Raw genomic sequence first — 15,182 nt, 5'->3', positions numbered from 1 at the left:
ACTGCGTATACACGCACAGTTGCATCAAGCAACACAATCATAACATGTTCATAAACAGACAAGAAACAAAAATGAACTCAAGTATCAATGCGAGACTCGAGGCCTATATCATGATTATGCAATAATGTTTACTACAATAGCAGGTTTGCCAACTGAAAAAAAAAGAAAAGAAAAAAAGAACATACTACACTGTATGTGCTGAAAGAGAACTTCATATCTCAGAGACAGACATTCATTGAGGCCTTCTACCTGTAGGTAGGCCAAGAGCCAACACGTTGTCTTTTAAAGTGCTGTAAAAACATCTCAATTCAGATGTTAACCACACACATACACTATTTTGTACTTCCGGCAAAGTATGCAAGTGTATAAAAGTACTCTTGTTATTCTGAGGTGTGTGGGTGGTGATTAGCTACAATTGATAGTTTACAAAATATGCATTCACGACTTCATTTTGAATTCATTCACAACTGGGGCTAGAAGTGAAGACTGATTATTGATCATGGATTGAGGACAATACAGAATTGATTTACAATTTTGCTCAAGTTGGATACTATACCAATGCATCTACAGTATGTATGTGAATGGCAACAGAAGTAATATAAGAATTGGAAACAGTGTTTCCATGCTAGACAGACAAAAGAAAAAATCAAAACAAAATGTGCAATACTATAAAAAAAAAAAAAATATTACTGTGATTTTGAAAGGGTTGTTCTAAGAAATATAATCACCTTCATTTCAAGTGTAGGCCTTACTGCATTACACTGTATAGTACCACATTTGTGTCTTTATACTCAAGTGCAAATGTTATCATGTCTGCACAGAAGTGCTAAAAAAAAAGACACCAAGGAAATGGATGGGTTTATCATCAGCAGTGACATTTTAATGTTCAGTTGGCGAGAACAACTCTTGATAATCATGATAGGCATTGCAGAAGTCCAATATTAAACAATTTCTCTCTCATTTTTTCCCCCTCACAATCTTCTTTGTAAAGCATCCACTGGTGCAGACGCAATGATCCGCCATGTTGTTTTTGTGAGATGACGCATATAAACATCACAATATTTCCCAGGCGACAATTTCTAATCCCATAGAAACTTCTTGGAGCCAGAGCTTCTGTTTTCATTAATGTCAAAATTGGTACAACCTCCCTGGATTTGTCACACACAAAAAAAATGAGATTTGATATATAATATATTCCGGATTGTTCGAATTTGAAGTTTATATTGTCTCGTAAAGTGCCTTTTATCAAAACATTAGTGAATAAATAATACCCCATATAATGTATAGTATACTGTGTTATGGGCCTCAATACACCCCTTTAAAGTGTTGAGAGCACTCCTACTCCAGAGGAAAGCACTCCATACTTGTGCCAACTGTTTTCATCACATTCACAAACTGAACGTTCACGACTGCAATGTCTTGCATGTTGGTTCATACACTGTATATGTCAGTGCATTTTAAAGTACAACGTATCACCAAAAGCCTTACCCCTTATCTTACAGAGATGTTTTGTTTGAACACAAATGTGCACATAGTCCGACTTTGATTATCCGGCCATCTCTTATTTGTACTTTTCTATCACCCAAATATGTTGGCACAGTGGGGATGACAAAAATATGTGATTTCAAACTCAGTTAAAACTCCTACAAAACTCAAATGATTTTAATACTGGGTACCCATGATATTTTCTGCAGAAACATCTTCTTGAATTTTACATCAAAATGTTTCAATTTCTTTAATAAAAATAGGTCTATTCTTCTTCTTTTTTAAAGTAGGCTAGTATAGAGTACACCGCTGTTGCAGGGTACTCTACCTGCTTTAATAGCTACACTATTTGTACCGCTGGCTTGGTAGCTACAGGTACATGTGAGTTCATACGAGTGTAAGCATTATATGTCCTATATCCGGCCAAATCGATTATCTGGTCTGGCGCCAGTCCCGACATGGCTGGATAACAAGAGGTCAGACTGAAGTTACAAGACCCAACAATCAACCAAATCCCACCATTGGAAAATGAAAACAAACATCCATTCCAATTCGATTCACCACTCTGATCCCATGATTTGGAATTCACTCCTACACAGCATTTAGAAATTTGCACTTTTGCACATTTAAAAAATAATCGAGAATACTTCTCCTCACTAAACATTACATGTACAATGTAGTTTCAGGTTTATTTCACCCTTTTGATGCAACACCTGTGATTCGCCAACCTAGCATTGCAATTTGTTCAATACCTGAGTAATCAACTCTTTCCAATCAAGTGATGCCATTACTGCAAGCCCTTGAAGTTTTTACAGTGACACCTTTTTCTTTCAGTTAGCCATCTACTTCTAATTTCTGTTTTTGTTTTTGTTTTGTTTTTAGCTAACTTGTTTACCACTTCGTTTTGATGTCTTAAAATTAGTCCTCTCTTTGTCATACAAAACATGTTAATATGTTTCATTTATTTGTTTTTGATTTCAGATAAATATTGTAAACATTTATGGAAAGAATGGTTCTTTAATCTCAGTCAACCCCTTTCCCCTAAAAGCAAAACAATTCAGCCCTAAACTATTGAAAAGTCATTATATGAGATGTTTCTATGAACAGCATAGTCATCACATTTGGTTTTCCAATACAGAAGCAGGATTTTTGTTCTTTAGTGGAAACAAATGCAATGGACATACTGACTTTGAACACACCTCTGTTGATGTTAATACAGTGTATCTACCTCACACTAAATGATATAGATTTGTCATATGCCCAGTCAGCAATTAAAACATAACCATGGTCAGATGATAACAAAGCCTTTGCAAAGTTCTTCCATATGGGAAGAATGTCCTCTCAAGGGTGAACCTTTCTCAATATAAACAAAAGAAAAATTGACAGAATGAGCATGTGACAGACTTTGGCCACACAATTTCAGTACACATCGCATGTGTGTGTATGTAGTGAAAAGTCTCTGAAGCGTCATAAATATACCTGCATGGGCTCATTGACAATGGTACATGTCAAATGGCAACCACAACAATTTTAAGTTGAAGGTGAGTATTACTGTCAAAGTACAATGTACTTTGACCAACCCTAGTCAATATAACAGCTACCTTATCTCGGCAAGAATATATACAAAATGTCAGTGCTGATACCTGGTGCATACACCCGGTTCCTGCACGGAATGGGATGATAGCACCACCTGCAGTATACACAGGGTTATTATACTAAATTGGTCTTAACAAAAAATACTGGCTGGTGATTGGTCATAATGCAATCACATGATTAATGCAGCAAGGACTGAAATTGTTTATGTTGCAAGCAGTGGTGATGAAGCTAGAATGAACTGATGTGTATTTGTGTAGACCATATAAATACAACAAATATTGCCTTGTCTATTGTAATACAATATTTGACAGTCCATTGAGGGTTACATTTCCCCCTTGCATATAAAACACATAAATATAAATTCTTCTCCTTTGGAGATGTCAATTGTTATATTACACCAGTCCTCTAAAAATAGGCAATATTTGTACACATGTAACACTGCATGGAAAGATATTCCAAATCAACAGATGTATAGATTAACATTTGAAATCTAAAATACAATGGATATCTAGCACTTCAGGCAAAAATGCTATTAAAGGAAGCAATAATTGATAATTATATGATTTCAAAGTCAATTTCAATGAAAGCCCCACAAAAGCATAAAGCATGAGCAGAAAGAGCTTCAAGGGCAATGAAACTAGCCTAAAATATTAAATGCCTGAACTCTACAATCTCTTAATATGGATTGAAGGTTTTTTTGAGTACTCACTTGAGGTTTGGACATTGATGCAGGAACAACGACAGTTCCTTCAGGGTTTTCTCCGTTAGACTTGTGTTCCAGAAACTGTCCAAGGAAAGAAAGGAGGGGATTATTAGTACAGATTCGTGTTAACTGACTGGAAGGGACACTCACAACTGTATCCAAGACATTACTCATATTATTAAGCAACAGCAGTCTACAAAAGACAAAAACAGCATACTTTTACATCGCTCTCAGAGACTCCAACCCTATCTAAAGCACCTTCTGATCTGGTGATTCCCCCGCCTGAAACCCGTGTGGCAAACGGGAGACTCCAACTTGATGTGCACAAAGCACATATCACGAGCGCAAAGTTCCTTGTGACCGGGGTCCAGGGCCCGCTTGGGCCCTAGAAGCTCTAATAATTAGGGTTCTTGATGCTCTCTCGTGCTATCTACAGCTTATTTTTCAACATACAAAGACAAAAAGTAAGAAATCATTTCAAACGGGAGACACAGAGCCAGGGCGGGAGAAATTAAATCTCATCGGGAGAACGGGAGATTTTGCAAAAGTGGGCTTTCGGCGGGAGATCTCCCGTCGAAAGTGGGAGAGTTGGAGTCTCTACGCTCTGGACATATCACTAATGTATGTATCTACTGCAAGGCAAGATGAAACTAATGTAACTTGTGAAAAACTGAAATATATGCTATGAATGCAAAGGCTGAGGCCTATGGCTATCACAGCTTTAATAGGATAATTCCTACAGAGTTTCAGATTATGGGGTGAGAGCATGAAAACTTGAAATGAAACATAATGAAAACAAGAGACCCGGGGGTCACGCGCTCACCTGAGTATCGCAAGTTCACCTCCCATGCATTTTTGCACACTCTTACGTGAGAACATTGGAAACTTGGGGCAGGGGCAGCTTTGAGAGCTGGGCCGGGTTATGGTGTCCATGTGCATATTCTATAACACTGGTAAAAATACAAGTCCTGCCAAGTACATGTATGCTGTACTTTATGGAATGTTGAACTATGCAGTTTGGGGGGGGGGGGGGGAAGACTTAAAGCTCTATCACTGCTGATTCTAGAGAAGAATATTATTGAATATTCCTTAATTTAGGAGGTTTGTGCCCCCTGGGGCCTCAAAGGAAAGTATGATACCCATTCAAACACTTTGAGATCCTATCCTCCTCAGAGGTATGTTACTTGCCAAGTTCGGTGAAAATCCATTATGTTGTTTTCAGCAAGGAGATGAAAATGTACAATTTAGGTCGTGCATTTGGATTAGCCCTTGGAGTCGGGGGGGGGGGGGGGCAGCATTGGATCTGCAATGAACAAACTTGGAACTATAGTCTCCAATGTACAAATTCATAGTAACTTTGCTTTATCACTTCTGGTTCTACAGAAGGAAAATTGTAAATATTCCTTAATATTTAGGAGGGGGATTGGGCCCCCTAGGGGCCCCCAAGGGAGAGCATAGTGCCCTGTTGGACAAATTGAGATCTTAACCCCCTGGCATGCTACCTGCCAAGTTTGGTGAATATTCATCAAGGGGTTTTCAAGAAGAATATGAACATTGTGTACAATTTAAGTCCCCATTTAGACCCACCCCACTCCACCCCCCCCCCCCCCCCCAGGTCCCAAAGGGGGGAGGGGGGCACCCCTGATTCTGCCATGAACAAACTAGAAATAACAGTCATCAACATACTGATTCACTGTATTAACTTAGCTCATTCACTTCTGGTTCTAGAGAAAATCTTTACAGATTCCTTACTGAGGGTAGGTTGGGCCCCCGTGGGGGCCCCCAGGTGGGGCATGGTGCCCATTTGATGGAAATGAGATTCTATCCTCCTAGGGATGCTACAATGAATGTACCTGCCAAGTTTGGTGAAAATCTATTATGGGGTTTTCAAGAAGAAGATGAAAATGTACAAGTTAGGCCCCCGTTAGGGCCCCTCCCCTGGGTCCCAAGGGGGCACCCCTGATTCTGCCCTGAACAAACTTGAAACTACAATAATCAATGTACTAACTCATAGTATTAACTTAGCTCTATCACTTCTTGTTTTAGAGAAGATTTTTCAAGATTCCTTAATTGGGGGGGGGGGGGGGGAGAGTTGGGGCCCCCCTGGGGGCCCCAAGGTGGGGCATGGTCCCCATTTGAACAAGGAAAAGTAGAAATTACGCGGTGCGTAAAATATGTCCCCACCGGAAGTAGCATTTAGTATCAAAATGTACTATATAGGTCAAAAGATCAAAGTCAAAGGTCAAAGAAGTCAAAGGTCAACATTCTGTGTAGAAGTTTTGAAGCCCTCACCTAGTGCCATCACATAAAGCAAACGGAATCGAAATCCGGTTAGAAATGGCGAAGGAGTAGCATTTTGTAGACAATGTACAATATAGGTAAAAAATCAAGGTCAAAGGTCAAAGAAGTCAGAGGTCAAAATTCTGTGTAGAAGTTTTGAAGCCCTCACCTAGTGCCATCACATAAAGCAAACGGAATCGAAATCGGGTTAGAAATGGCGAAGGAGTAGCATTTTGTAGCAAAATGTACAATACAGGTCAAAAAATCAAGGTCAAAGGTCAAAGAAGTCAAAGGTCAAAATTCTGTGTAGAAGTGTTGAAGCCCTCACCTAGTGCCATCACATAAAGCAAACGGAATCGAAATCGGGTTAGAAATGGCGAAGGAGTAGCATTTTGTAGCAAAATGTACAATATAGGTCAAAAAATCAAGGTCAAAGGTCAAAGAAGTCAAAGGTCAAAATTCTGTGTAGAAATTTTGAAGCCCTCACCTAGTGCCATCACATAAAGCAAACGGAATCAAAATCGAGTTAGAAATGGCGAAGGAGTAGCATTTTGTAGCAAAATGTACAATATAGGTCAAAGGTCAAGGTCAAAGGTCACGACTGAAATTCTGTGTAGAAGTTTCAAAGCTCCCATGTAGTGCTATCATATAAAGCAAACAGAATCAAAATTGGCTCATAAATGACAGAGAAGTAGCAAATTGAAGATTTTGATCACACACGGACGCACACGACGGACGGACGGACGTACGGACACACGGACGGACACACGGACACACACACGTACGGAGCCCGTTTCATAGTCCCCTGCTTGAACTCGTTCGGCGGGGACAATAAATTGAGATCCTATTCCCCTAGGGATGCTACCTACCAAGTTTGGTGAAAATTGGTCATGGGGTTCTCAAAAAGAAAATGAAAATGTAAAAAGTTTACACACGATGCACAACTGACATGATAATGATAATAATTATTAATGATAATAATAATAATAATAATAATAATAATAATAATGATAATAATAATGATAATAATAATAATAATAATAATAATAATAATGATAATAATAATAATAATAATAAAGATAATAAAGATAATAATGATAATAATAATAATAAAGATAATAATAATGATAATAATAATAATAATAATAATAATGATAATAATAATAATAATAATAATGATAATAATAATAATAATAATAATAATAATAATAATAATAATGATAACAACAATTAACAAATAAACAGATAAATAAAAAGAGAAAAGGCTACAAACAAAACCAACACACACAATACAGACCATTATCTGACAGTTCTTTAATAAAGTCATTTATTCTACGGAAGTTTTTAACTTGTGATCGAATAGTGCTGAGTTCAGTGCCCCCTACTTTGTACAACCAATAGAATACACTGCTAGGAACAAAACATGGTGAGAGGAATTGTTGGCATAAATGCCGTCATCACTGACGTCACTCCATTCACAGATCACAAGGATCACTGTTTGTGCACAGGCATTGTACAATTCATCCCTCGAGAAACATTTGATCTTCCACGTACGAAACAGCTTATGCTCAGATGATCATTTTAAACAAATATACTTCCACACAATAAGTACTGGTATTCTCTTTCTCTCTTTTTTATTCTGTCAGCAATCATAGAGTCTATTGTTACCCTGAGACAAATGCTAACCTTTCATGTCGCATCACGTCATGACTGCATGGTTTATACGGAATTATATCATAAGCAATCATCACAATTTGATATAACAGAAAGTTATTTCTGAACTGAAAAGTTTTTTTTTTTCTGCTTCAAGACTTGAATTGATATCAATATACAAGGAAAGTGCAAAATCTGAAATAACAACAACTGTAATCAGTTAGAGAATGTACACTTTCACTATGGAGTAAAGGTGGCTTATCCAAGAGAAGGTCATGTACTAAATCTAAAATGCAACTTTTGACTATCCATCATGCAATTCAATTTCAATGTGCATTTTGTTCAAATGCACACATTCCTTTAAGATTACAGCAACCAGAGTTTATTCAAAAAGTGAAATATCTGCTCATTAAAAAAGATGGAGAAAAAAAATCAACATTGTCCCACAATACGCTATATTTGTATCACGTTTACTTACTTTTAATAGTCATAGAAAACAAACAAACAAACAAACAAACAAACAAACAAACAAACAAACAAACAAACAAACAAACAGCAAACCCCAATCCAGGGACAAAAGGTACAAATGAATCATATGGAGGAACACTTTGGCACGTACACACAAAAAAGTCCTTTTACTGTCAGGCTTGCATCCTGCAATGATACCCTACAAAATGTCAAAAGTCATAATTGCATTGTAATCAATACATCTTTAATGTTATCACATTCCTGCCCACCACATATTGTTTTCACTCATCGATAGGTCAGCAGCATACGATACATTTCTCCAGCAAAGTTCTGAGTCAATATTTTGAGGGCATATTTGTTTTGATTCTACAGTGTACATGTGTCCCTGTTTTTCACACATGTGGGGCATCACTGTTTTTGCAATGCCCACAATGGATGTTAAAAAAAAAAGGTTACAATTCAGACGCCTCTTCTCACCAAACGTGTGAAACTGAGTTGCCCCCCACTTACTTGATTGTATGTAGCTTCTCCATGGCCGGGAAACACTGCTTGAAGATGCCTACCATCAAATCATCGATCTTCCAGCCTAATGGGTTATGGTTGGGATTGAGGGGGGGGGGGGGGTGGAAGGAGATGAGTGAAAGAAGAGAGCGAAAAAAGGAAGTTAATTGATTGTAAGCAACAACAACTGCAACACAGAAAGAACAAAAATCAAAATGCTGGCAGAACAGAAAATGAGTACCTTCCCGGTGACTGACATGGTAGCATTTACAGCGGAGGCGATGCCATTTGGAACAAAGATAGGACAGATAAAAAGAAGAGGCGTGGAGTATGATTATTGTTATCACTTGGAGACAAGCAGTTCATAACAACTACCTGTCGCCAGAAACTACAGTAGCATTCCTTTATGAGGGTAATTACAAGGTCTCATGACTTGGTGGCGCTAGAGGGACAATTTCGTCTAGTTATTATTTTTTCCTCATTGTTTTCTTTCACTCACTGTGGGAATAGAAAAGTTTACATTGCAAAGAGTGAGCCAAACTGTTTATTCAATTTAGTAGCAATCTAGACTCGTGAAGAGGGTACACAGTCCCAGTAGAACACTCATTAGATTTGAAGTTTGAGTTGAGATTAAACTTTATTAGATTATATTCAAGGCAACCCAGTTTCTCAGATTTCCAACTTTGAGGAGTCTGACCACGCTCACTGTTTCAGAAAAGACTAAAAAAAAAAGTGAGCATGAAAACAAGTCCCTACATCGCTCTAGATGGATGAAATTCCCCTTAATCTGCTCTACCTTTTCTATTGTCTTTCTCACTGCTTTGCTCTTCCTGAAACAAATAAAAAAGGCCTATAAATGCAGCAAAGCTGACTGTCGAGCTATCTGTTCCTGTTAAAGGGAAATTCTAGACCTTGTGCAGATAAAAGTCAGTCTGATAAATAAAAGGAGTACAATTTTATGAGCACAACAGTGAAAATTTGATCAAAATCGGATTAAACTTCAGGAATTTGTGAGATTGTGAAATCTCTGCTTTTCACAAAACAATTCTTGAACAGTCAATACTAATATCCAGCTTCATGAGAGCACAAGCCCACAACACAGGAACACAACACAAAAATTGTTTAACCATTCCCCACATCTCTCTCACACACACTAAAAAAAAAAACCAAACAAACAAACAAACAATAACCCCCCCCAAAAAAACAAACAAACAAACAAACAAACAAACAGACATGATATTACAACATGTGACGGTACAATTTATGCATGGATGGTGAGGCAAATTGTGAGAATTAACAACTTTGCACTACAAAATATTCAATCTTTAAAGAACTAAAGTCTGGTCAATCCAGTGACCGCAGGTAAAAAACTGACCTCTGATGAAGACTTCTGTGACCGTGTCCGGCTTGTCCTCTTTCTCCATCTCCACCTGGATCCTGGGCTTGAAGTAGGAGAACTTCTCCTTGGTGACGTATGTCTTGGGTTTGGCATCCTCCCCCTCATCCTCCCTCGTTTCCTCGGGGGGGGTCCCCCTTGGACTTGGGGTCCAGGGGCGGGGGCGTGCCTGGCCGCTTGGCCCTGATCACCACCGGGGCATCTCGGCCTGCTGCAGCCCCGCCCGCCTCCAGAGCTCGGTGAAGTCGGCCTCGAAATTGCCCGTGCACACGTACGGCTCTAAATATGCAGAGAAGAAATGTCACTCTCTTTACAGCAAGCTGATACGACATAAATGTAACCGCAGTCTTGATATCAAATACTGTAGGGTTAATGTGTCACTCATGTGGCAACCTACACGTGAACCTCAGGCTATCTTACTTAGCGTACACTTTGGTTACACCCACCCATTTCCCATTCAGTCTTTGTGTACTACAAGTAGTAATATATCTATGTACAGTCTGCTATCTATAAACAACAAATACCCTCATTCCCTAGATCTGAACACTATGCAGATTACATCCAGCCCTTGTTCCAATTGTCATGTACGTAATCAAGGTTGAAAAAGCGGAGGGACTACACTTAAGATGACCAATATCTTACCAGGTGTCTTATTTGCATCATCCTCATTGTCCGGCACAGTGGATGGTGGTCCCTTGTCCTTCTGTGTCTTATCCACCCGCTTCCCCATCTTCACTTTCCTGACTAGGCTGAAGAAAAGAAGAAGATGAGAATAAAAGCAATGACCATGCAAATATTGTGATTACCCCCCCCCCCAAAAAAAAAAAAAAAAAAATGAAGTACATGTATGAAGAAAAGAAAAAAAAACAGAGGAAATGATTATAAAGATTTTCTATTTTCAACATCATTCAGCAAATATTAGGTATCTTTGCTTGACAACCTATTATTCTGTGTGAGTATACAGTTGTACTATAATTTGACATATTCAGAATATATTGGTATGGATAACTTTTTAAGTATTTTGTTTTATACATCTATATTTTTTGATGAAAATGAATGACTTTATAAATGAATGTATAAAGGATGGGTACAAATAATGAGAATGGGAAATACACTGAGACAATATTAAATGAAAAACATGAGAAATACACTGGTGAAAGGAAATGCAATAGGTCACTGTAAAGATTGAGTGAGAAAACTGGACGGTATGAATTTGAATTTTCCTCTAAAGGGTGAACTCACAACATAACATAAATTACAATGTACAATATTGATCTTAAAGGCAAGGAAGATACACATTTGTATCAACATCGTACAGTATGTTAACAGCATGCACTTGCTCCAGTTCATGTTCAGTGATTGTCAATAGCAACAAGAAACAAAAGTTACTTTTTTATTAGAAAACATCTTTTTGGCCAAAATATATTCCATTGAGATTACACGTCACAGTAATGGGGGTGGAAAAACTGAGCGTACATGTAACACAATGAATCCCAACATGCTAATCATTTATAATACATGTGCAAGTACGTGTACAGTACATGTACATGTTTACTCCAATGAACAGGCCTATAAGAATGCTAAATTTGTATGTATGAAGAGCGCACAATGTATTGAACATGCACATCAGTGTGCATGATGTCAAACAAGTGTATGTATTTTTTTGTACACTGTTGTAAGTTTGCCTAAAATGCAATACATTTGTACATTTTGGCTCAATGTCCTTCACAACCAAACAATGCCTTCACATGATGGAAGTATCACTAAGACATCATCATAAAAAGATGAATTACAAAAAATGATAACAAACACACAGCATTTACATGTACATGTACATTGTATTGATCTGCAATGATAAAAAAAAGTAAGAACAAAAATGAAGAAAATCATTTGGTTTCAAAGTTGTAAGATGGCAATACAGAAACATACATACAACATTGAGTTGTTATGGTAACAGTATACAAATCAATTGTTGGCTGAGTTTACTTTCTTGGTGTTTGATGGGGTATTAGTCACATTGAGTGATACTTTTTGTTCTGATTTGTACGCATGTGCTTCATTTTCATTTTTATGTTGACGACAATGATGACTATGTTCTATTAAAGAGATTAAAGGTTTAGGGTTGGGGGTTGGGCGGAAATCCAGGAATCTCCTACATTTATGTTGAAGTTGTATTTTTTTCAGTTTTTGAAATTAATGTATGAATATGGAAGTCAATGGTTGGATGATTATATAGGAATTGTTTTGTGTTTTTATGTTGAAGTTGATATGGGCTATGGTGTTAAGGGGTGGGGAGCAGGGTCGAGGGATAATCTTTTAATGATTGTTAAATGTTTCTTAGGGGGCAACATGTGTGGGTTCACATGCCTATGGGCAATAGTAAATATATTTACTTTTGAGTGCCCTGACCCTCATGTAGTCTCCATTCATTTCATTTTCATTTTGTGTAACGTGTACAGTACTGTGTATCCTTTGTAATGTTCATTCTGGTTTTTTGTTTCATGTTTGTAATGTTTATGATATGTATCCTATATTCTTTACCTGGTCGAATAAATAATAATAATAATAATACAATGCATGGCTATACATTGTACTGTATCGAAGGCAAACTGTATATCATTACTACACTATACTCCAACGTGTGTATTACGGTAGATGGATCTTAACATTCCAAATTTAAAGATACAATGTATTTGACAGAAAAAGAATCTCTATCAAGAAGTTCCAGGGAGTCCCCTTAGAAGACTTTTCAGTATTTTTTTTTTTCTACTGTTACTGGATAACATGTTCCTACAACCTTGTAAGTTGTATGTAGAGTAATCAAAGCACTGCTTTTCCGTCAAACAGTTGCGTGCAAGAAAAAAAAAAACAGAGTGTGGCAATTTTTTCTCATTTTCTTTCAGAATGCGGGCACTCACAATATGCAATGTAAGTTCAAATGAACTTGTATCAGTTCAAGGGCAAAATATAATTGTTAAAATCAAATGGTGATTACAACTGAACTGTCACTGAGTGTCAAATATCATGAGCACAAGCACAAATGCCATGCACTTACAATTTACATCACTGGAAGTTATGGCGGGGGTACTCAGACGTATACAGTGTACGTAACAGCTTGATATTGCATTAGCTCTTAGAATTTGCACTGAAAAAAAAAAGAAAAAAAAAGATGCACTTTCCCATATAACAGCATTTGCTGCAAAAAACATATCCAGAGCAGTTGTGATAAAAAGAGGGAAAAAAATTGCTTGCATTCGTTCATGCCCTATGATCCAATACTTCAAGTTCAGAAATCACATAGAAATTTTATTGATCCGTTTTCATTGCAATTTGCATTTGCGGGCATTAAGTTTATACTGACTTGCTCAGGCTGTGAATACAATGTGTTTCTGGGGGCTTTGGGATGTTTGATGACGGAGATCTGCACATCAACATCATTCTACCTGAAACATGCAATGGTCCTTTAAAAAGCCCATCAAAACATCATCCTGCTGCCCAACATCTTACTGTGTACATTCTTCAGATGATGGTTGATCAGGTAATAAAACATTTTGTGCACTGTGTACAACAAAAAACACAGACATGATGACGCTTTCTTCAACTTTCTACTTTTTTTTCCTCTCTCTCTCTCTCTAGAGTTTATTTACAGGTACATGTACAGTGTATGTGTACTGGATGTGTGCAAACAGTCTACAAAAAAATCTTGACAATGTGCCTTTGCTGTATAATGCTTCCCCATCTTTGCAACATAAGCGTAATGACGATTGCATAAACAAAACAAAGAAAATGAATACTATAGTTGCTACTAAACATAATGTGTGGTAATTAATGTAAAATCAAACTGGATGCCAGTGATCAAGACCAAATCACACTTTCACAAGCAAAAACTATTTCAAACCATAGATTAACCATCTGACAACGGATACTTGTAGATGTGTCTGTATGCTCACATGGAACATAATTTACAGGTACATGTATACCCCATATCACATTCTAAGTAGCCTGGGAACCATCACATTATACTCTATCAAAAGTGTAGCATTTCAATGTAGGCTCAATTCTCATGTGAAGGGTTTTTGTTTTGTTTTTTAAATGTGATGCATTAACCCCTCTTGCCTTGCTTGTGTAATCAATTCATGCATTTACAAATTGTACCAAAAAGAAAAAGAAAAAATGTACACATCATATAAATACTTTGTAGCCTGATTCTACCTAACTTCTATTATTTAAAGGATAGTGAGCATCTGTAGGAATGGATACATCAGAGGCAATTAAATATTAAAGCCAGGCCACAAATTTCTGATATTCTACGTACTCCCCAGTGAAAGACTGTGACACAGTGATGGTGTTTACAGAATGTTACTGATAATTATGATAACTAAAGTGGTAGTAATCCTGATAATGTGAATACTGATACTATGTACAGTTTGTACCTGGTAACTGCATTTTTAATGTACATGTAGTGTTGAGTAAAAATGATGACAGGAATGATAATATAGTATATTGATCAGTAATTGTCATGACAATGACAGTAATATGACTGATAAAGACTGACAGTTACAATCGGAATTGAAAGAGAGACAAGATACAGTATACAATGCATGCACAACATATTGTACAATTGTAGTATTTCAAGGCTTAGAATATCTATAAATTGGCAACAAATATTGAATAAGTGAGGTAAATAGCAGCTCAAAGGTGCGTTAAATATTCATGAGCACCTTGTATAAACTGTGTAGTGGTCATTAACACGAACATGGCATGGATTAAAAATTATAATGATTTTACCAGCCACCTTCTGTGATATGATGTCATTGCATGATGGCCTGGTTCAGACCACTTGGTTTTAACCCGTTAAGGACAAGTCCCAAGTACACTTGGGCAAGTGTCTTTGGGAAGTGCGTGTTGTAGCAAAATCAGTCTATCCTCAACGGGTTTTAAAAAGTGTGCATAAATGTTACAAATAAACTGGCACAATGAATGGCAAAAATATGAAAGCGACATCATAAAAGGGATGGTAGGTATAGTATTGGTGGAGATGAGAATTGGGCTTTTAACTTTTCGCGAGATACAAAGAAAACACATGTGAAATAGTACAGA

General features: G+C 37.3%; 1 pseudogene; it reads right to left on the bottom strand.

Annotated features, from left to right (window-relative positions):
• Window positions 1–15,182, bottom strand: part of LOC139720863 (leucine-rich repeat-containing protein 71-like) — a 112,242-nt pseudogene that overhangs the window by 56,944 nt on the left and 40,116 nt on the right.

This window comes from Diadema antillarum, unplaced genomic scaffold (genome assembly GCF_040938485.1).
Source record: "Diadema antillarum isolate AM-2024a unplaced genomic scaffold, OU_Dant_1.0 scf00000134, whole genome shotgun sequence".
Lineage (NCBI taxonomy): Eukaryota > Metazoa > Echinodermata > Echinoidea > Diadematoida > Diadematidae > Diadema > Diadema antillarum.
This window is presented reverse-complemented; position numbering and strand designations above follow the sequence as displayed.